The sequence below is a fragment of the Aphidius gifuensis genome, linkage group LG3 (genome assembly GCF_014905175.1).
Source record: "Aphidius gifuensis isolate YNYX2018 linkage group LG3, ASM1490517v1, whole genome shotgun sequence".
NCBI lineage: Eukaryota > Metazoa > Arthropoda > Insecta > Hymenoptera > Braconidae > Aphidius > Aphidius gifuensis.
The window spans coordinates 22,985,060-23,008,549 of record NC_057790.1 but is presented as its reverse complement, the minus strand read 5'-3'; the positions used below and the strand labels follow the sequence as shown (position 1 = coordinate 23,008,549).

The following is a 23,490-nucleotide window of genomic DNA, read 5'->3' as shown; positions in this document are numbered from 1 at the left end:
TGCATTGCATATCTGCTGTAAATTATCGTTATTTCAAATACAAAATATATATAGAAAAATATTGTTATTTTTTTCAAAAATAAAAATAATAATAATAATAATTGACGATATAATTATACAAATAAAAATAGAATATAAATTTTATATTCTATTTTTTTTTTTTTCTGCGTTTATTCATAATGAGACCAACAAATTGCTGTCGTTTGATAAAAGCAAGCAGCTAATAAATTATTTTTGACATTTGTAATTTGTTGGCTTGATGCAATAGATATCTATCTGTTTGTCAGTTGAAATTCTTTACAATTGAAAATCAATATGCATCTCTAATGGTAAAAAATAAATAAATAAATAGAAAAAAAAAATATATCCAAATAAAATTGCATTCCATGATTGAGCTTTGATCATTGTGAACTCCTGTTTCTCTAATGGCATAACTTTCTACTAACAAACATCAATGCATTCATATGTGTATGTATATATTTATTGGAATGAAGGAAGTATAGTAACAAAACTATGTATACATACAAATAATGTGTGCGCATATATATACAAAATGTTTGAAAAAGGGGGGTAATACTGTTTTTGGTCACGAACGCTCAATTGGTCCAGGGGATTTTCCTATCAGCCCAATAAATTTCATTTTGTTTCATATATCCGTACTATACCCTCACCAATCGTTGTTTGTACTCTGTTAATTTTTCTCTATCCCTTTTTGTGGATAGTATAATTTCCAATTTATTTGCATATTTGATTTTGAAAGTCTCGTTATTATTATTATTTTTTTTTTTCTGTAATTTTTATCACAATTATTGTAGAGATTTTTCAATTAATTAAAAACAAATATCTTTTTTTTTTTTTTGTTTTATTTCAATCTATTTATTGAGTATTATTTTTTTTTTTATTTTGTTGCTTGCTTGCTTTGTTGGTATTTTTTTTTTTTTTTTGAAGGGTTATGAAGAAAATTGATTATACTGAAAATATATATCAGAAAGATGCCGTTGTAATAGGAATAAAAATTCTAGCCAAAAATTGAAAAGCTAAAAAGCACGGTAAATAACGTTGGCGTGTAATGTTGCATGAATGCGATAAGCTCGTGAACTTTGGCACGTGTTATAGAGTATAAACTGAGTTTATATATTACAAAGAAGAAAAAAAAAAAAAGTCGCTAGGGCCTTATTTTTATTCGCAGCTATTTATTTATTTATTTATTTTTCAGCAGTATACGTTGTGAGTAAACCGTCTTTTACTGCCACGACGCTGAATAAATAAACTGTACGTGAACATAGCTGCTTCTTTTTTTTTTATTTTTTATTTTTAGCTAGGTTTTGATTTATATTTGTTAAAAGCATATACAGTTAGATGTTATCATACTATGGTTTTTATATATAACTATATTAAAACCTATAAAATGATACTTTAATTTCCGTGACCAAAGTTTATCCTTGCTTTCAACTGTTGCTAACATTTCCGCGCGTTCACAGCGCTGAATTTCAAAATGATACTGACAAACATACTGTATAACGAAATTAATGAATTTTAATCAAAATTTAAACAAAGGGAATATGTTATATGATAGTTAACTAAATCAATACAAACTAAAAATAAATAAATAAAAAAATAAAATAATTTATTAATGACATTTTGATTTGTGTGATTTCAGGTAAGGGACAATAGCGTTATAAGTTGACGGAGTGAGAATGAAAGAGAGTGCAGATTTCGTTGGGGTAAGAATAGAAAAATAAAAAAAAATAAAAAATAAAGTATGGGTAAGAGAAGAGTCGAGAGAAGAGTTTATAAGTCGGTAATTTGAAGTACGGGGCACGTACGGGTAGCCAGATCTTTGCGGCACAAAAATAAATCAAGTACCCAGAAGAGTTTTCTCTCATTCCACTGAGTCAACGCAAGAATGCCGCGAATTGAAGAGTTATATATATATATATTTTCAAGAGAAGGAGTAGCTTTTGCACACCCCTTAAAGCTCGAGCAGTCTCGATCTTTGCACGGCCCGCACACGGTTATTTATTCGGGAATTACCGTCGCTTATAATAAGCCCCTCTTTATTCTCAAGCGTCGCAAACCATCGTTGAACAGATTTTAACGTGATTTAATGGACTTTTTCTTACACTAGAAAATGCTTTCTATATCGTGTCTGACTAAATATTTTCTATACTACTGAAAAATAAAAAGTACAATAAAATCGATAAATATACTGCCTATAATTCTCAAACTTTAAATTAAAACAAAAATACATATATATTTTATTTTTTGTTATTTAGTTTTACGTTTTTTTTATTTATTTTGCTTTTTTTTTTTTATCAATTAATCCATTTACTTTTGTATGTGAAATTGGTGCACCCATCACATCATCCAATCTCTGCAGAACGCTCAAGTGGAGTAGACGTACCCATTGCACGGACACATCCATTGTGCAGTGCTTTGTTCGACTACTGACAGGGTCACATTAATCTGTCTATCTTCCCTTTTACCCCTCATGCTTTCACCCTTTTCCGGCAATTCTACTGTGCTCTCTTGCTGCCCGAGTGCTATGACTCTTTCTTTATTTCATTCAGCCCACATCCGCGCAATAAATTAGTCGGATTTACCCATATACATATACAAGTATACACTCAGAATCGAAAAAAAAGAAAGGCAAAAAAAAAAAAAAAAGAAGCAAGATATACGTGAGCACAAACCGATACATTCAAGTATATAGAATTATTGCGACAATTCTCAATCATTGCAATAATTATCAATCAAAATATTCATAAGAGACATTTGACATTATATCGTAGACAACTGACTTGGTTATTGATGATTAAATGAATCTATCAATTCTACATTCAATTAATTATAAAGTGGCATTGCGGTTAGGTAGATTTATAATTTACATACATAAGTTAAGTTGAACTGATTGTGATTGACATTGCTGTAATTTACCACAATTTAATATTCATATATGTATTTAAATATTTATTGATTTTTTTTCATTTAAATTGTATTAATTATAAAATTGTTATGACAAATTTAAAAGTCGACTTACTATTTTTATTTATATATATATTGTTCAATAAATACTTTGGAAACTTTGAAATTCATCCATGTCGTGATGGTAGTATATTTGTGTGCATAAGCTTGGAGGGATCCAACAGGATTAGCGGTGTTTACGATTTAAGCACATTTACCCACCAAGCAAGTATGTGTTCGAATAAATCCAAAGGGTTAAATAGTGCAGCATTGTTTCCCTCGGGCAGAGAATTGTAGATGAGCGTATATATACTTGTGCATTTACTCATCTGGAAGATCAAACGGAGATGCGTTGAAGAGAATTTTGTAATGTATAAATAATCTTTAGTAATCATGTATTTATTTTCATATATATTTAACATCCAATGAATTTAATGCATGTATATTTTTTTTTACTCTTGAATAATGTCAAGTAGTCATGTAATATTTTTAAATTTTAATGATTCGTTTTTAATTTTCGTTTTTCAAGTACACAACTTGAATGTAAAGTTAAATTTCAACTTTAAAATTATCAAATATTTTTTAAAATAAAATTTTCAAAATAATTTTTTAATACTTACATGAAATTGTAAAGAAAATATTTAATTATTAATGTCATATTTTATATACCTATAGTCCTAAATGAGCTCAATAGAAAAATTTACATACGTGCGCATGTCTGTTTTTGAGTTTCGAGACATCGTTAGTTGTATCGTGGCTGTATCGATTGATCCCCACTCACACACAGAAACTAGAAATAGAAAAATAAAAAAAATATACAGACATAAAGTTTTAATTTTTATATGATATTAACTTAATTTAACCGACAATTTTATCGGATGATTGTTAAATTTTTTCCGTCTTTTGATTCATTACTATCATTATTGTTGTTATAATTTTTTTTTTGAGAAGAAAGTAGGCTCATTATTATTGAGTTGTTAAAAAAAAAAAAGAAAAAAAAAGAAGATAAAGTAAACAAAGTTTTGAAGAGTCCTTGAGTGTTTGGTGAAAAGGATGAAGGTAGAAATAGGTGAAAGAGGGATGAGGTAAAAAAAGGATAAGGTATATCAAGAGTTACTCAAAACTCTCGACATAAACACACACCACTTGTAAGTCATTATTGAGCCACCTGTTACTACCACCACTACCACCACATTCTTTTGACATACCAACATGAATTTAAAATTTATACATACTGCTTCAATTCATTCGCCGACAGTTAGTATATACCATATTTGAAATTCAATATATTCACGTTGGATGGCGCTAGAATTGAGTTTTCCGGGAAAAAAGATGAAAATATTTTCTATATACTATCTGGGGGTTTTCATCCCTCGTTGGTAATGTTGGAAGCTCACAGATAAAGTCGGCAAAGCTGTACATATCTTTAACCCCCGGTCCATACTTTTGTTGAAGATGTAAAATTAATTTAATAAATTTATCAATAATATATTATTATAATTTTAATTTGATTAAATTTAATATCAAAAATATTTAAACATTCATTAATAATTAACATAGTAAATCAATTCTTTGAAATTGTAATTTTAATGTTGATAAAATTATTTAGCAAATTGACATTTGACAAGATTCTTCTGATGAAATTTGCAATAATGAATTTACCATTTGATATTATTTTAATCAATTAATTAAATATTTTGAATAAAAAAAACAAAATAAAAGGCGTGACATATGATGATGAATAAAGCAGTCTGCAGGAAAAAGACATGATACAAATTCCTTTGATATAGATATCATTCTTTGTGTATGTTCCTTTTTTTTTTTTTTTTACCACATATGAGTTGAAAGTAATGAGTCCCGTATGGCTTTGTACTCATTTTATAAAGTTGACTGCTCAAGCACGAACAAAAAAAAATAAAATAAAAAAAAAGCATGTGATAAGTCTCTGAGTGGATATACGTAAATATCGACGCACAGTATTACCAAAGGGATGAAGTAGTAGGCATCAAGAAGGTTAGTTATTGTATACAGTATATAGTTGCTGAAGTCAACAAGGAATTGAAGCAGTATTATACAGTGCGTGCTTCACGCGACATGATTCACTACCTGTGTTACAAAGTTACCTTGGAAAATCACCCCTTTTCCTCAGTTGTTGATGTTGTTGCTGTTTTTATTTTTTTCTCTTTTGCTTTTTCACCCTTTTTTTATTTTTTTTTATTTTCTCAACCCCCAAGTCATTACTATTAATAACAAGACACCGAGAATCTCGCGACAGGCTATGCCATTATTCATAATAATTCATAATGATGCGATTAATTTTAGCAGGGGCCACTCGAGAATGGACGCGCACGGTCACACAGCTCTTTCTTCATCCCCCAATTCGTTTACTTTTGCATCTTAACTTGACTTTTCACCCTCATTGAAACCCTTTTGTCTTATTTATTATTTTTTTTTTTCGCTTAAAGTATTATCGTGCATTAACATGCAAATATTGAACTTGTATCTGCTATTTTTGATCATTAATTTATATAAATTACTATGTATACATCGATTCTATTATTGACACCTCTTTAGAACAAACAAGTGCCTCGGAAATGAACATAAAAATTATTATTCTTTCTTAGAATCAAGTAACTAGAAATTCCAATTAATAATCAGTTAATTTTTCTTGTTTAAATTGATTTTTTTCATGATTATTTTTGTGAGGAACTTAAATTATAACGGGAACTTATCAGCTTGTTCTAAGAAGGTGTTGATATATTATACTATGACAATCTTTAAAAGTAAATAATAATAAAATAATAAAAGAGGACAAAGTATATTTATCTACTCATTTATCAGATAAATAAATAAATAAATAAATAAAAATCTGAAGCTCTGATGTTATGAAAATAAATAAATCATAAATTTATTACACAATAACGTTGAGGCAGATGGGTATGTAATATTTGTACGTGTAGAAAATACAGATTTTGTTGTAACTCTGTTGAAAAGTCCTATAATACACAGTTTATTAAAATTGAATAGAAAAAAAAATAGGTACGTGTGTTAAATTAATACTTTGTCTATTTATTTTCAACCTTATATACTTGATAAATTTTTATTATCAATAATAAATATAAATATCAATTTATCACTGATAGGTAATAATAATAAAAATAATATTTTATATTCCGAAAGAAGCATAGAAGCATGTATTCACAGATTTAGCTTTGTGCTTTTTTTTTAAATACAATTATCCGATTAATAAATTAAATTCATTCGAGATTTGAACAAAAAAAAAAAAAAATAGAATGAATGTTAAAAAAAAAAAGGGATAATTAATTTGCTATAAATATTTTATCAATAACTATTTGGAAAATATTTGTCGGGTGTTATTCAAGTAATTTAATGAATCGAAATTAATTTTCATGGTTCTAGACATTTCACGGTAATTTATAAATCATATTTGAATATAATGATATTTAAAAAGTATAAACGTGTTAATTATCGATCCATAAAAAATTACTCTCATGCATAATAATAATTAAAAAAATTTTTATTAATATTTTACAATAGTTATCAATGCAATATTACAAATTTTTTCTCTTTCAATTTAGAAAATATTTTTAAAATTTAATTATCTCATTAAATTTCATGTAAAAACTAATTTACCAAAGAGACAAATATACTTTGACTGTGCAGCAAAAAATTAATAATAAAAAAATGCAATTAATTTGTATTATCCTTCTTTTGAAATTTTTATATAAAAAAAAAATCTATACACCTGATATTTACAAGTCACCGCCCCTTCGTGTATATGTATTAATTTCACAATGTAACATGAAATATTTTTCATTTTATATATAAATATACATATATATTTTTTTTATTTTTTGCTTGTTGCGTGGTGAAAGTTAGCTACTAGTAGCTTTTCATTTGCAATATATGCAGTGTATATATGAATTACAAAAGAATAATCATGTTAAAAAAATTTAGACTTTATATATATATATACAAATATGTTATACTTTTCGTGCAGAATATGCTGCCAACACTGTGTACTTGACGTGAGATTAACAACACGGTACTGTATACAAATTCTTATCATTTTAAAATGATCTAAAATTTTTATTTTGAAAAAAAAACATAATAATATTATCATTTTATTATTATTACAATTATTATTATTTATATTATTATTATTTTTTTTTTTTCAAGCAAATATAATTATAGTGTGTGTATATTTTATAGAGTCATGTATGTATATTTTCATGGCATAGCAACACACTGCGTGTATTTTAAATTATTAGTCTAAGCTACATCATATATTGTTGAATGTTTTTAAGGTAAAAAAAAATATATAATACTCTCACATGACAATGTATTGTATGTATTATATGTTCGTATATTATTATGCTCATGCAAAGTGGTTGAGGTTAACACGGTGAATATATGTATGTCGGTGGATCAAGTCTTGGAATGTACAGTAATAACCTTGGGTAGCTATTTACTAAAAGAAAAAAAAATAAATAAAATAAATAAACCTAGTGAGATCAAACTGAGTATGAAACTGAGGGTAGTGTAACGCAACTTGCCTCTCTTATTTCCCAAAAGACTTACCCCTTGTGACCTCATCCTTAGTTCTCTGCGTTTTACCTCTTTTCATCTTTATTATATTTGTTGTTATTTTTATTATTATTAATTATAAATTACTTTTTATTATATTTATACACACAGGCATTCAGTTGTGATGTAACTTTATTAAGCTACAAAGTTGTATCAACTTTTACACCGTGTCATCATCGTTATTATCTTTACTATCTTTTTTTTTTTTTTTCTTTTTTTTGTTGTTCAATGACGGTCGTTATAATAAATTTTTATTTTATGATTTTTAATTTATTTTTAAATAGATTGTTTACTTAGCAAAACAGGATCAGAAGCTAGTATAAAATTAATTATAAATTAATTAATTTTTAAAGTTATTTCTTAAGATTTTGCATTTGAAAACTTTACGTCTGACTATTCGTATTTTATATCCCTTGTTTTTAATTTTTTAAACTAAACATGAATAGATGAAGATTATAATTTTTTAATTTTTTTAAAAATGTATTATTGGTATTTATCTCAAGTACATTTGATAGTTATTTGAACAAATGAACCTTTCATTCATACATCAAATGAAGTTGTTTATCTAAAAAATGAAAATAATTTTATTTATGACATAATAAAAAATGAAAAATGAAAAAAAAAGCTAATTATATGTAAGAGGTATTTTATCACAGCGATTAGCATCTCCATATATGCGTAGGATATTAAAAAAAAAAAAAAAAGTAACAAGCAATATATTTGAAGTTAAAAAAAAATGAAAAATATAACTTGAGATATAAATGAGAATATTCGTGATAACTTAATTCATCGTCTCGACGACAGTCTTATAATTTTTTTAAATATTTTTTTCTTTTGAATAATGTAATTACAAAATTAGTCATGAGATACAGCACTTTTATTCAGTTCTGTATCATTGATCTAAGAAAGTGCAGTACAAAGTTTAAATGAAAGAAGAGACATTGCAATAAAGACGATAGACACAATTGAGTATAGATATACGTTAATTAACGAATATGCTAAACTGGTGAATCAAAGGGGATCTCTATAATTAGTAAAGTATATATAACTATGTACCTATAGCAAATTTGCCTAATTATTCAGGCCTATTTCTTTATGAGGACAACGACTACTACTACTATTTCTACTACAACTACAGCTACAACTACAATCACTACAGTACTATATATACTCATTGTAAAATTCAGCAGCCAACAATCTACCAAGTTGAATTAATTTACAAATGACGTGACTGAAAGGACATTGCATGTATTTAAGATATGAAGTACGCTTGTACTTCAACACACATTTATACATTGATAAAATTCATATGAGCTTACTTTAAATTCCTTCAGTTGGCATACATTTTATCACCATTAATTTATGATACTTTTTTCTTATTTATTTATTATTATATTTTCATAAAATCCCTCCCCCTCAACTACTAATTTACCTTCAAATGTAAAAAAATTACAATAATATAAATAAATAAATGGATATCTTGGAGTTGAAACATTTGTACTCATTTACATTTATTTCTATGCATCTCTAATGAGTTTTACACTCAGCTAAACGATCCAAGAAAATTTCTCCAATTTAAGAAAAGAAAGTTACAAAAAAAAAAAATATAATGTTCCAAAGTGAATGAGATATAGAACAAAAAAAAAAATTATAAGAAAGATATCTTTTAGCCACAACAAACTGACAGATCTTTAATTAAGGTCTCAGAATGGAATTTTAGATTATACAGCTGATTTTTTACACTAAGGGTATTGCATTCAATTCGTTGACAGTAATTCACATTGCTACCTTTTTTTTTTTTTTTTTTTTTGTATGAACATTTTTTTAAAAACTTTTATATGTATATTTTTAGCTGTGTGGTTTTTTTTTTCTTCTTTATTTATTCGTTGTTTTTACTCATTTTATATTCAAAGGTTTGTTGTGTTGTACTGCGAATTTAAATCTGTCTTTTATTACATTGTTATACTTCAATGAATTTTTAATCAGTCATCCTTTCAACGACAGCTAGAATAATTTGAAAAAAGAAAATTAAAAAAATAAATAACCTAACATATATTTCGTTATATAAAAATAAAAAAAAAAAAAAAAAACAGTATAATTGTGAAAAAATTTAAATTAACAAGTGTGTATATAATTATGAGGTAGCAATCGAGTAGAAAACCAGATTTACCTATTAACATGTGAATTTGCGGAGAAATAATGATTGCATGTATATTTCAAAAATGAATTGAAACGAAAATAATGTGTGTGGTCTGGCAAAGGTTTTGCAAGCGATTACATTTTATAAATTTAATAAGTTAATATGCCATCAGTATACTGTAAGTGTAACACTGAATTTATACGCTCTACTTTGTTTTGCCTTATTTTTTTAATATTATTTTTTTTTATTCATTCTCTCTTTTACATTTCTGATAGGAATTTTCAGCCTTTCTCTTGCATTCAAGCTCGTTGGTTTCGTATACAGTATCGTGTTGTATTAGTATGGTAGTGGTGTAGTGAGGGTGATTTGTCGCTACGGATATGAGAGCACCAAATGCCCCTCTGGACGCAATATTATTTTAAACGATGATATAGGAGTTGCGCGTGGTGCCGCAGAAACCACGATGCCTGTTACTCTCGTTGGCTTGCCGAGTTGTGCGAAATGAAAATCACAAAATACATATATTATATTATATATATACCTATATATTTGTGTGGCTGCACATCCGTATGGTTTTTCACCTATTATTTCTATTTTTTTTTTTTTTTTAAATTCTTTTTCTTTCTTTATTATTTTTCTCTTTAACAGCCCACTTTGTTATACCAGTTTTTTATTTTTAATTATTTTATTACTGCACCGTTGATAAGTTTTAAAAAAAAAATGAAAAAATTAATTTCTTTTATTTATTATATCAACATACATAAATAAAAGAAAGAAAAAAACAATAAATTAATTTAAAAAAAGAAAATAAAAATAAATAGTTGGAGCCTGTCTTATGCTTGATGGTACAATTTAAGCTGGATTGAATGAAGAATTGAAAAGAATAAAGAGTAAAAAAAAAAAAAACAAATACGCTAGATTTTCAGACGAAATTTCCAATAGAAAATCAATTTGCCATCATTGGAGTTAAGTCACGCGCAGCTAGTGTGCTCATCTGTTGGCTTCCGGTTAAGACTTCCCGTCGGCAGGGAGCCCAGTGTATTTGGGATAGTTTGTTACTGCTTGCGGGACCAGGCTGCATTGTCTCTTGGGTTTACATATATATATATAGAGATGAACAAAATGACCTATCCCATATGTATATATATACATCGAGCCAATAATACAACTATATAGTTACAATTGTGGCTTCATATTCACCACACTATTCTCTTTCAGTATAGAACACGCAGTGTGTATACTAGATGAAGAGAGAGTAGGTTTACTAGACGACCACCCAGGGGCTTAAAGACGTTCGTAAGCGGTTAAGGGGATGAAGTTAGCCACTATATACATGCATACATGTATATGTACTTGCCAATTCAGCCTCAGGCTTGGACTGGCTTGAACGGGCTTTATTCCTTTTCCAAGTATATACTTGAATTATACATTACATATATATATATATATCTTTTGTGTAAAATCAAGCGTTTGATATACACATCAGTATATACTATTCAAACAAAAGAAGTAAATCAAATCAATGGTAAAGTATAATCAAAGATTTTTCATTGATTGACCTCGCTCGATTTGCCAAGAACACTTACTCATTGAACTTTTTTTCTTTTCCTAATTTCGTTTACTTTTTTTTTTATTTTACAAAAAAAAAAAAAAAAGCTGGAATAAAGTAGTATACAATTTTTACACGTTCTTAAAAACTTTGGTTTGCTTTATTAAAGTAAATTTTAATTAAAAAAAAAATTTTTTTTTTCTTTAAACTTTTAAGTAGAAAACAAATATAATCATTATGGTAAACAATCGAAGAGTAAATAATAAGAAAAAAATCTATTCAGTAAAAAAAAAAAAAAAAATTAACCAATACGTATGAAAGAAGAAAAAAAAATTACATAAATGACTATAATAATGAGGCTCAGATAAATAATAAATTTAATAATTAAAAAAAAGAAAAAACATTAATAAAATAAGAAAATTAATTTTGTTTCTATTGTAATTAATTAATCGTGATAAAGAGTGTAAATTGGCTTAAAAGAATAAAAAGAAAAAAGTGTCTTTTGTAGTTTCTATCATCATGGCTCATTTCATTTGCAGCTTGACTATTAATTTTCAATTTAATGACCAAAGTCATAGACACATTAGCCACGTGCACTGACATTTTAAACGACGTAATAATAATTCAACTATACATTACCTCTTAATTGAAAAGAAAAACTTGAAATTATTGTGAATTTTATATATTTTTCTTTTCAATTAGTTAATTGTATTAAATGAATTATTATTATTTTCTTTTTTTTTCATTTTTAATTATGTTTGTATATATTGTATTATATAATCTTGGATATCAAAATAAGTAAATATATACAATTTAGGCTTAACTACAGAGTAATTTTGGATATTATAGTATTGTCTAATATGGTATTATCTTTGTCTTGTTATTCTGGTACTTCAATTTCGATTAGTAATGACGACGTCCTTCTATTTATACGACGAACATCACTGCATTAGACACAATGGCTTATTCTGAATCTACTCTCCCTCTCTCTATTCCCCTCTCTCTCTTTCTCGTTATACATTTTAATACTTAATTACATTGCTAATGTATTTGGTTTTACGTAGACACATTTATACAGATGAAAAAAAAATTAAAATAAAACCCAAATAAAAAATAACAATATAAAAAAGAAAAAAATATAGATTAAAAAGATAAATAACAATTATAAAAGAAAATATATATATATAATGTCATTAGTTCAAGTATATATCTTTATTTTCTTTTTTACAGTTATCCTCTTAGCTTCTTATATTTTTTTTTATACCAAGAAAATTTTCATTCGAGCTTGCAGCAACATGACATAACCTTTTGAACTTTTGTTTTGTAAATTGGTCCAACAACTACATAAGCATTAGGCTAAATAACAGAATTAAGCTTGATAAAAAAAAAAAAAAAAAAAATACAGTGAGAATCAGTGAATTATGCATTATGAAAATTTTAATACAAAATAAAAAAAGCTTGCTACTGTGTATACGAGCTTGCTGAATTTTATATATATTTATATAACGCATCGTGGCTTTTATCTTGTTCGCACAACTGTTGAAAGTTATCAAATTTTTTTGTTCTTTTTTTTTTTATTTTGTTATTACATTACTCACTGAATTTTTTTCTCTATGCTCAAAGGCATCCACACACAATATACATTTTTTTTTTTCAGTTTATTTTTCACTCTGCAGTACTTTGACTGATGTTACACTTTTCACAGATTACACACGTATAATATTATGTAGCGAGTGTGTTTATCAATTAACCCAAATTTTTTAATCATTGTTAATTATTCGATACCATTATTATAAAAACCCTCAGGATGTCGTGTTTATGAATATCCATTGCCAACATGTTTTAGGAAGATAAAAATAATAATAATAATTGCATGATAATATTTACTAATACTCTCATTTTTTATCATCAAATTTTAAAATAAAAATAAATACATACATATATGAAAATAAATAAAAAACAATGATGGGAAAAAAATAAAAAAAAATTAAAAACAGCGAGAAGCATGAAAATCTATTTGCTCAAACATGCACATACGTTGAATAATTATCATCCATTGAAAAAACAAACCAGAACGATATAACGCCAAGCGGATTTTATTTTTATATGTACATAAATATATAGATCTATATTGTATGAAGCATGATAAAAGAATTGAAAATATTTGACTAAACGAAGCTTTTGATTTATCTATATGTTAAATAAAATACAAGCTTAACGAACTGCATGTTGATGAGCATTCATTTTGATTTTCATATATCAAATGGCATTTTTAAAAAATCAACAAAAATAATATATTAATTATATCAATTAATTTTACACAGACACGATAAGAAAATAAATAATTGCAGTTAATTAAAAAAAAATAAAGGCAACATTTCCATTGTTGTATTTCATACATCAAAGTATTCACCGAAAGGCAAAAACTTTTACAGTATAGTCACCCTCTTAAAAAAAGGTCAAGAAAGCAACTTAATTTAATTTCCATAATTAAAAAAAAAAATATTGATTTAATTTTTAATAAAATACATAATTTAAAAATAGCAAAGCATAATTAAAATTTTTTTTTTAAATTCCCAATTGAATTGAATTACAATATTTGTGTAATTGTATATGTGACTCTGTAAATATAATGTGACATTTTGAATTGTTTGATAGTGGTTGCTCGTAAAAATAATTATAAATTTCAACGGTATTCACGAGATAGCAGTGTAATGATAGAGTCGGGAACAACAGTAGTGAATCTGTGCGAGTGGATATTTGTCCCTTAGGAACAGTGAAGCTATGCAACTAACTCTGTAAGGAATTATTGACGAAGTGTACCTTACCTTGCTTATCGTACAGCCACATATAGTTACACCACTCGTTATTTTCGTTGTTTCTATTCAACTGGGAAAACAAGCTCTTTACTGAGCATCCAAAAAGGGATAATACACTCGAGTAAACCATGTAGTCATCTCTTGTTATCTCAGTATGAACCTTAAACATGTATTATATTAAATTAACAATGGCGACATGTTTTATTATTTTTTTTATTATTATTATTCTTATTATTATACCAACAAAACTATGAAATAATGGAGAAAACAAAAAAAAATTTTAAATAAAAATACAACAATGAATGGTGTTTTATATTATATGAGAACGAGAAAAAAAAACCCACAAAAATGAAATAGTCTAAATGAAAGAGATATGTTGAGAGTATATATACTTATAAGTAACAAGGCCAGAGTCCATGTAAGTCTTTAATGAGGATGAGGATGAGGCTAGGTTTTGGTTGTCTGTAAAACTGTGTAGCTCAAGTTTATTTACACTAAGAAAATAACTAGTAAATGTATGAGTGAAAATGTTGAAAAATAAAATAAATAAATACAAGACTGTTTGGCAGAACAACTCGTGGAGAAACTCAGATTAAAATGAAACATTTTGAAACTCGGCTGTTGTGTTTATTACTACACACAAATGCTTAACTGTCCTGTACATTCAAGTGTAACTATTGCATCTTAGTTACATGCTGGTATATATATATATTAAATTTACTGACTATAAAGAGGGCTAAGAAATAGCTCAAATGACATGAATATAGTGCATATTCGTGTGCGTATGAAATTAATACATTTTGTGAATATAATGTTTTGTGCTTTGCAATGTTTTAATTAGCATCTACAATACAGTCTCGTCGACAACTTTAAATCTACATAAACTTTTTTGTAATTTTTTTTCATTAGAGCAATGGTAGTATTTTTTTTTTTTTTTTTATTTTTTTCATACTTTTAAAATGAAAAAAATTATATATGTGTTGACATTTAAATAGTAATAATGAAATATAAAAAATGAAAATAGGTAAAGGAATAAAAAAAAAATAAAAAAATAGTGGGCTAAAAGTTGGAAAGTATTTTAATTTGCTTGGTGTCTGACGAAACGATGGTGAGCTTAACGTGGCCTTGGTGGAGTTTAGTCAAGGAATATAAAGTACGAAGACGTTGATGCATTGCAAGAAAATTGTTAAGACTCATTGTCGTCGAAGCACGTCTAGTAGTTTCATTTTGCTGTGTAAATGTAACATCACGACATTGTCCTTAACTCTTCAAAACTTATCTCAAAATGAGATACAATTTCCAAAAGCACAATTGTCCTTCTTATTTTATTATTTTCTACATATATTCATTTACAAATTTCAAATTATAACTTTTGTTTTAATATTTACAAGTCGCACATACCAAAATTTTAATAATTCATATTATTCATACTTTTTATTTTTTTATTCTAGTTGAAAAAATCCTTTACAGAAAAAAAAAAAAAAAATAGCCAAGTCTTCGGAAGACATTTGAACTTTTGAAATTACCCAAGAGTATTATATGAAAAAACAAAAAAAAAAAAAAAAAATGAAAAAAAGAAAAGGATAATAAAAAACCAATAAAATACCTACAATGAATGAGTGAAATCCTTCGAAAAGAAAAAGCTAAGAGAAAAATTTTTCTACTTTGTCGTAAACTCAAGAAGAAATACAGATATTTAAAAAAATAAAAACTTGATCTATATCAAAGTTTTATAACCAAGTTAAGACTATTTTGTCCACATGTACAATTTTTTCGTGTTAAGGTTGGATAATAAATTCTTTTGAGGAAAAAAAAATAAATAAATAAAATCGTAAAAAATAAATAGAAATATAAGAAAAAAAAATAATAAAAATACATATAAGAATGAGTAAAAAAAAAAAAAAAATCACATACACAAATTGTGTCATGTATATCTCTGTTATTTATGTGTATATTATTTAAACAATTACCTTTGGTGACCTAGGTGAATTGCCCGAGGCCTATCTATATCATTCTCGATGCAATGGAAATCGTTTTAACAGTAGAAATAAAACGCTTGAGTCGTCTGCTTATCGCTCGGTAATTCATTGTAAGAAAAGGCAGATAAATAAATAAAAAAAAATACAGCAATCGAGAAGACGGTAGTAACTATACAGATAGAATAAAAAAAAAACAAAGCAACACTCTGCAAACAGTAAAAGCTAGACAAAGGAACTAAAGAAATACAAAAAGCAAACACCATCTAAGAGTTGTACATTTGCCCGTAGCTATCAAAGCATTTTCTTTTCTTATGTCGATTTCGTTTTTTTTTTTTTTGCCTCTCTATTTAACTAATGCTGTAAACAATCATGATAGTATAGGCACTATTTTTAAAATAGGTTTTTCTTTTAATTAAAAAAAACCATTTATAAAATTGGCTGTTAATCAGCGATTTACGATACAACTTTTTTTTTTTTTTTCTTTTTTCAATAAATAATTTATATCTATTTTGCATAAGTTTATCTATGATTTTTTTTGCACTTTTTATCAGTATATATATTTTTATTTTAAATAATATTAATATTTAGATAAATATTGAAAAATAAAAGTTAAAAAAAAATATGTCATTGATCTATGTGAGATTACAGAAAATTCATAGATCAATCATCAAGATAAATTTTTTGCTTTCAGTCATATCGATGTTTACCGATCAGTAACAAAAAATTTATAGCTCAAAAAAAATAAATAAATAAACTATAAAAATATATAAATAAAAAAATAAAAAAAAGCACGGTCAAGTTGTCAGATATCAATCTATCGTTTCTTCACTCGTGATTGAGCACACATCTGATATATGGCCTGTTCAGTCGAGTCAACTTCCGAACAATGTATCTGTATGTATTACAAAAGTATATCATCCACATATAAATATATATGATTTTTGGATACAAGTGTAGTATTAAACTTTTGTTCCTAGTTCAAATCTACCTTCTATTTAAAATCCCTTCATCGTGTATTTTTTATTTTATTTTATTTTTTTTTACTTTAGCTCGGTCTTTCTTACTGTTATGTCAGACCAAGCAGATTCTTTTCCACCATTAAATGACTATTTGTATAACTTTTTAAATTTCCGGTTTTGAATTGCCTTCGTCTTTGCATTCTCTTATTTCTTTAAACTTGTTTTACTGTATTTTCCGTATGTTTTTATATTTTTTTTTTTTATTTTACTTTTGATTATTATACCAAATCACAATAATTTTACTTTACCACGCGAATATATTTTTTTTTTTTTTTTTATGTACACACAAATATTACGTTTATTTTGAAATACTTGAAAAGTTAAAAGTATATAATGCAGTTAAATTTTAAATGAAAATATTTATTAATAATGTCATGAAGCATAAAAATAAATAGAAAAAGAAAAAAAAAAAAAAATAACTTAAAATTCAGAATGCTAAAGATTGAAAAAATAAAAATAATACAAGTGAATGAAATATGACATTACAAAGAGACAAAGTTTAAGGGATGGTCAGTAAAATAGAGTGAAATATATTATGAAGAGCTGAGTGTAAAAGGATAAATAAAAAAAAAAAAAAAAAAAAAAAACTACAGTTACTCACCGGTTCAGGGCGACTGTAGTCTTGTACTATGCTAATGTCAACGTTATGTCGCGCATAAAACATAAAACTCACTCACTTTTTCTATCTCTATCTAATGCACTAACATTTTTTTTGTTTTTCATTTTTGGCTCGTGTGAAATCGTAATAAGAGTCCTACAAGTTATTTCATCCAGAATGCAAATCTCAAAAGAATAAAAATAAAAGAAAAAAAAATTTAATGAAAAAAAAAAAAATACTCAACAATTTTCATCAACTTTTTCTTTTGACCCTTCATGCTATTTCAATAATTTGTCCTTGATATTAAATTCACAGTTGATTCTGCTTTTATTTTAAATTTTATTATTTTTTTTTTCTTCATATTCGTGAAGCTATAATTCATATTGAGATATAGAATTGCGATTATTTTACGACGCGTCAGCAAAACGTTAAGAATTTGGCTTGGTATCGTAATGGTATAATTATATATATGTATATAATTGTATGATAAAAGAGTAGGTGGTGGCGGTAAAACTCCAATTAACACCCTTTCTCACGTTAAAATAAATTTTTGATAGCGTAACCGCGATTGTCGGAACACGCCAGTGTGATATTTGCCGTGTGAAGCCAGACTCTCACCCTCTCTTGATTTATTTTATTTTATTTTTTTATTATTTCTTTTTTTGTACTATAGTTGTACAAGATGTGTATAGCGTGTGAGCTACGTGACTGGACCTCGAAAAATTTCCTCGTAATATCTGGCAACGTTCCATGTTCTAAATGGTGTGCGGAATCGCATTGAAGCCTCCGGCTTGTTTCTTTTCTTCACCCTTTACTTCCTGCCACCCTCAATCTACCACTATCAAAAATGAAAAAAAAATAAAAAGAAATGAACAGTTTGAGTAATAATTTTTTCTTTTTTTTTTTTCAAGTAAAATTGAAAAAATGAAACAAAAAAAAAATACCAGCAAAATGAATAAAGAAAAAATTCTTCTGTATTTACGTTTAATTCTATACTTGAACAAAAATGTTTATAGTATAGATGTGATATTTAATATATCTAGTGGAAAAAAAATAAAATAATGAAAGAAAAATAAAATAAATGAAAAGAAGTTTGAAGCACATGAACATATTAAAGTAGCACTGAAATTTAAAGTAGTCATACCAAGTTGGCTAACTTTTTTACCATTTTTAACTTTATTTATTCGTAGTTTTTTTTTTTTTTTTTCAACCGGAACACTGAGATTCACAAGGAAACGAGAGGGAGTTTAAAAAATAATAATAATAATATAAAAAAAAAAAAAAATAATAAAAGTATAAGAAACTTTTTCCACGTCATTTACCCACAGAGTTGGGGATTTAGGACGAGAGAGAGATACGAGGCATCCAGCTTCAGATGAATATTATTCACTGGCTTTGAAATCCCAGTTTCCAAGGTGATGAAAGTGCCATAAGCATGGGCTTTTTTTTTTTTAATTTTTTTTTTAAAAAGTCAACAAGCTGTCACTGCAAACACAGATTAGAAATCGATTGAAAAATGACATGACAGTTAGCCTATATAATATATTTATATAAAATATAAATTGAAAAATTTAATTATTTTTATATAAAATTCCATCGAAGTTTCAAAAAAATATACTGTAACTTAATGTCCATGAAAAAATCTTAAATCCATTTGATTAATAATTAAAAAAAAAAATATTACAAGATAATTATTTATTGAAAACTTGATGAGAAAAGTTTAATTGGATATATCTACTTTATAAAACATTAAATGTAGACAGACAAAGATATAAAAGAATATTTGAACATGAATTGAAAAAAAAAAAAATAATAATAAAGAAAATAAAATTAAAAAAAAAATCTTAATGTATTGGTGACCTAAATAATGTTGGCCTATGTGGGTCAACTGAGAAAGACAAACGATAAAAAAAAGGATTTAAAAAACAAATATTAAAAAAACAAAAAAATAATAGGGATACATGAATGGATGGTATGAATCGCCTGTAGATGGCAGTCAAGAATAGAACCAAGTGAATCTACAAATAAAAACAGAATATAAAAAAAAATAGAGTGAGAAAAAAATGTAGAGTATATCACAGTTGTATTCTGGCTAACTCAATGAGTTAAAGTGAGAAAACGTTGAAGCTTTTACGAGAGCTTTGAATTGCTCCGCCCCCCCACCAATAGAAATACGGAGGGCATCGGTTGTCTTTGGCTATAGTGGCCAATATGGTACAGGCTTTGGACGCGCAGCCTCTCCTATAGACCAATCGAGATGGCCAAAAAAAAATATATTTATAATGTTTTTTTATTTTCATATTTTTTCATAAGAAACATTGATAAAAAGTAAAATACTTTGGCTGCTTCAAAAAAATTCAGTATGCGACCACCCGTTGCTTTACACACATCTACTAAAACCACAATACTTTGTATATTCAAAATATATATTTATTGATTCTATCTACGTGCCATCATCACTTATTCGTCACCTCATCTTACTTGTTTGTTCAATCTATCTATATTTTTATTTTATTTGTTTATTTTACTTGTTTATTCTATTTTTTTTCCGAAAAAATACATGGAAAAAATGTGTAAGAAACAATTGATGAAAAATATATTGAGCAAAATATGTAGTTGGAAAGAAAAAAATTTAACTTGAAAAACTACTTTTTCATATCTAAAAATATATATTTATTTTTCAATGTATAATAGAGTTTTAAATAAACTTATTTTATAGAATGCCTCTGATGTTATAAAACTATTCATCCAAGTGACAATGACATAGTTAAGCTTGGAAGAACTTTCAGTTATCAACTATTTCCAAAAATAACTAAAATCACGAAATAAATAAAAAAAAATGAAAAATACCATAAAAATTTATTGCATACTTTTGAAGAGAAATGAAAAATAATAAAACAGTAAAAAAAAATAAAAAAAATCATATTAAATACTTTTACAGAAATGCTTCGTAAAATTTTATGTTTATCATTTATTATCATTATTGTTTTTTTTTTTTTATAGATTATGATATTTACTACAAAAATAATTTTTTTTTTCAATTTTATAATGATAATTCAAGGAATATGATTATTGGATTTGGTTGAGTTAATTTTCGTAAAATTTAATTTAAAATAAATATAAAAATATATATTTTTTATTTTCGAGATACAAAAAAAAAATATTTTAATTTGTTGAAAAACTGTCAACGTTATACAATGAAAAAAGGGATTCCAACGAGGATAACACGAGTGAAAGAATGTAATTGTTCTCGAGCGAGATCAAAGTCGTTGAAAGAATGAGATAAAAATATAGTTATATCAAACGTATGTAGCATTGGAATTTGAATATCGACAAGAAGAATTTGTCGATTCTTCAGTCAGAGGTGATAAAAGTTGTCAGGAATAAAAGATAAAACCAAGTATGTAAAGAATAGCTTGAAATAGTTAAAAATAAAATAAAATAATAAAATAACGTAACTTGAGATAACCTTGTATCTCCTCTAGAAAAGAATTAAAAAATAACAATATAACAAATCACTCAAAATTGAAGTAGTATGAAAATCAAATAGTCAGCCACCTAAGAAAATTAATTGATACATTTAAATTACCAACTTACAAATACAACATAAGGATTGGTAAAAAAAATTTGATTATAAATGAGTAAGAGTAGAGTGGTAGTTTAATAAGTAGTATAAAAATTAAATAGTCAGCCAACCAAAAAATTAATTGACACATCTAAATTACCAACAAAAAAATTGTGTATTTAAAAGAAATAAATTTAATCATAAATTAGTAAGACTAAAATTTCGTAAGTAGTATAAAAATTGAATAGTCAGCCAATCTAAAAATAAAAATAATATATAAATTGGAAACCTGGAAATTTTTTACAGAGAATTTGTAAAAAAAAAAACGAATTAAATTCTCTAAAAAAAAAAAAAAAATATTGAAAAATTGAATAGCCAGTAACTCTGAAATTGAAACAAAAAACTAGAAAAACTAACATTCTTTACAAACAAAAAAAAATAAAATAATGAAGAGCAAAATAAAAATGGCCATGTAGAGATGAATATAATGCATGTTCAGAGGCACGTCATGTTGTCGTCATAGTTTTCAAGTTGATAGTTGGAGTGAGTAGAAGCTCAACTATGACCCCAAGGGTCACGAGTTTCAAATGTTTCGCGAAACAAGCAGCCACTTCAAGGGAAGAAATTCCTCGAGGGAGTCAGTAAAGACTAACATAGATATACACACAATAGATATACATATAACTACAAAAGATGATGCTCAATATAACCTTGCTTAAAGCAGGAAGCTTTCACGTGCGGCAAGGTTGTCGATTAGTCGCACATACATGTACGTGCTTTCGTACATTTGGAATTTTCGTCTCACACACAGTACCAATTTCTCACCACGTTTCATCGCCTTAGATCCTTGTCATCTAAATATCCTTTATGCTCTATTGCCTTTTACTCTCATCGAGAATTGCCCACAACTATTTTCAACATTGTCAATGTCTTTTGAACTATGATCAAAATATTTTACACCACAGGTCATCATCTAATTTCACACTCATTCTCTTTTATCACTGTCACTAGACAAACGAAAAATTTTTAAATTAAATAAAAAATATATAAAAATAAGAAAAAAAAACCCACTATACATAAAAAATTATTATTGATAAAAAGAATACATTTTCTTCGTTGTACTGAGATTTCATTTTTTAACCTTATCACTATATTAAAATTTTTTTTCTTTATTTTTTTTTTCTCCCTTCATTTAATAACAGACTCAATCTAGATCGTATATTCTGTGGATATTGTATCACATAATACTGAATTCATTGAACGTCTTGCTTGGGTACATATTGCCTCTAAAAACCACTATCTAGCTTTGCTTAAAGATGTTTAAAAAAAAAAAATATATATTACCCTATTATACTGACTTTGCCAATCAAGCGAAAAATTTCAACATAATAACTCATTCCACGTTATATGTATAGGTATATTTAATCTAGCTTTCATTTAGTAGAAATTTCATATTTTTTTTTTCTTTAATTAAATGTATACTTTGCATGATAAATAGCTCTATTGGAATTTTCCAATAAAAATAAATTATTAATCAGTGATATAAGTTTAAAACGAGGCATTTAATAATTGAAAGTATATCATGAAATAAAGTATAAAATCGTGTTGTATTTGAAAATAAAAAATATAAAAAAAATGAATAATGATATAAAATGGCGAACGATGCAGTTATTACTCTATCAGAATAAGGATCTTGTTCGAAAGGATCGGGATATACTCTTGGTCAGTCATTTTCGTTGAAACTGATGCGGTCTTGTGCCATTAAACGTACTTATATGAGATACTACCTGCTAGCCAGCTAGTATCAATATAGATAATAGGACAATAAATATCATTTGGTTTGACCAAACGATAGTTTATACACTGAGATTTTCACTGTGGTAGTTTGGGTTTTGAAAATTCATCTAACCTCTACTGTGTTCAATTTTACCGAGCAATATACGTGACTTTTTGTTCAATATAAATTATACCTATTGGAAAAACTGTGTTGAAAAAATTTTATGCTATATTGATCGAAAGATTAGACACTGGCTATTCTAATGCCCAGTTAACTTTGAATGATTTTAAGTTAACTATAAGTTATTTTAAATCATCAATTTTCAATTCAATGTAAATTATTCACAAAAGTATTTTTACAGTCGGACGTGAAATAATTGTTTTAAATGTAAAAATTAATTTTATGAGATATAACCCTTTAACTATCAATTAATTATATAACATTTTTAAAAAGTAAAATTTATTATTTTTCT

General features: G+C 26.4%; 1 protein-coding gene and 1 long non-coding RNA gene across 5 annotated transcripts in view; one reads left to right on the top strand and one right to left on the bottom strand.

The window, feature by feature from the left end:
- The window catches only part of LOC122852995, a 126,933-nt gene that overhangs the window by 1,547 nt on the left and 101,896 nt on the right, over positions 1–23,490 (bottom strand). The window contains exons 8-10 of the long non-coding RNA XR_006373880.1: positions 14,090–14,240; positions 3,673–3,754; positions 3,041–3,293 (exon numbers count right to left, since the gene is read on the bottom strand). This is a non-coding gene — a long non-coding RNA (uncharacterized LOC122852995). The remainder of the gene's footprint in view (positions 1–3,040; positions 3,294–3,672; positions 3,755–14,089; positions 14,241–23,490) is intronic.
- LOC122852965 (nucleolysin TIAR-like) overlaps positions 1–23,490 on the top strand; it is a 201,718-nt gene that overhangs the window by 82,525 nt on the left and 95,703 nt on the right. The window lies entirely within an intron of this gene.